Source organism: Hyperolius riggenbachi, chromosome 10, assembly GCF_040937935.1.
Source record: "Hyperolius riggenbachi isolate aHypRig1 chromosome 10, aHypRig1.pri, whole genome shotgun sequence".
Taxonomy (NCBI): Eukaryota; Metazoa; Chordata; class Amphibia; order Anura; family Hyperoliidae; genus Hyperolius; species Hyperolius riggenbachi.
In genome coordinates this window covers 211,745,400-211,747,098 of record NC_090655.1, presented here as the reverse complement: position 1 = coordinate 211,747,098, position 1,699 = coordinate 211,745,400, and positions in this window count along the sequence as shown.

The window sequence follows — 1,699 nt, the reverse complement described above, 5'->3', positions numbered from 1 at the left end:
TAGGGGGGTCGGGGGAAAATGAGTTGAACTTACCCGGAGCTTCTAATGGTCCCCCGCAGACATCCTGTGCCCCGCCTCCGGTTCACTTCTGGAATTTCAGACTTTAAAGTCTGAAAACCACTGCGCCTGCTTTGCTTTGTCCTCACTCCCGCTGATGTCACCAGGAGCGTACTGTACTGGGCCTGTGCAGTATGCTCCTGGTGACATCAGCGGGAGCGAGGACAAGGCAAAGCAGGCGCAGTGGTTTTCAGACTTTAAAGTCTGAAATTCCAGAAGTGAACTGGAGGCGGGGCCGGATCATTGGCGAGTGGCTACATGGGCACGGGATGTCTGCGGGGGACGATTAGAAGCCTCGGGTAAGTTCAACTCATTTTCCCCCGATCCCCCTAAAGTATCTCTTTAAATAATCATTAAAGAGGAACTTCAGCCTAAACAAACATACTGTCATTAAGTTACATTAGTTATGTTAAAATAGATAGGTAATCTCTTACCCACCCTGTTTTAAAAGAACAGGCAAATGTTTGATTTCATGAGGGCAGCCATCTTTTTGGTTGAAAGGAGGTGAAAGGGAGCATGAGACACAGTTCCAACTGTCCTGTGTGCTGATCACCCCTCCCAGTTGCTAGGCAACGTGAATAACAACATGGAAAATCCCATCATGCTTTGCACAGCATCAGGGAAAAAAAGCCCGGGCAGTTTTCTTTGATGGGTGGAGCTTAGCTAAAAATGCAGCTAAAATGATATTTTGGTAAGAAAAACAAAGTTCTGATGCTGTGAAACTGTTAAAGAAACACCAAGCCTTTTCAGTTCTGCTGAGAAGATTTTTAGTCCGGAGGTTCACTTTAAGAAAAGTCACGAGTGATTTATTTCTGGCCTTGTGGAAGTTGGCTTCCAGGAGAGATATAGTTCGGCCTCTTTTCCACAGACTTGAGCTGTGTGCTCAGCAAGCACTTACTAGGCAGCAGTGAGCAGTTACCAGGCAGCAGTGAGCAGTTACCAGGCAGCAGTGAGCAGTTACCAGGCAGCAGTGAGCAGTTACCAGGCAGCATTGAGCAGTTGTGAGAGTTTGAGAGGCATTTCACTGCCTATCAACAGTCCGTAGAAGAGACCTTAATTTGCTGGAAAAAAAAAACATCCTTCTATTGAGACATACAGCTTACACTAGTTCCAAAAAAAGCATTTTGGGACACTGAAGTGGACACGGGAAGTATCCCAAAATGTATGCAAACGACTAATTAAGGGGTTGCACGCTGCTGCAAGCAGTTATGCTAGGTACTGTACACACTATGAGATTTTCTGGCAGATTTACTCTCAGATCGATTATTTCCAACATGTCCGACCTGATTTCAGATTGGTGTCCGACTGTTTTCCATTCGCGTCAATAGGCAATCGGGCAGAAAATGCTCGGAAAACAGATCGGACATGTTGGAAAAAATCGATCTGACAGTAAATCTGCCAGAAAAATCTCATAATGTGTACCTGGCATTACTAACTGTTGCTAGCCATTCACCTCATCGCTTGCAAATGCACTGTAATTCTGTCTGAATGACTGGTATGAAACTCTGAATTTCCTCTTTGTTCTAAAAGATTTACAGCATAAAATCTATTACCACAAAAAACATTGTAGCAGAACTGCATTCGAACAGTTAAACACAGCACTTTGTTCTTCAGTGGAAAGCTGCTTGCTTCAGTGGGCAGC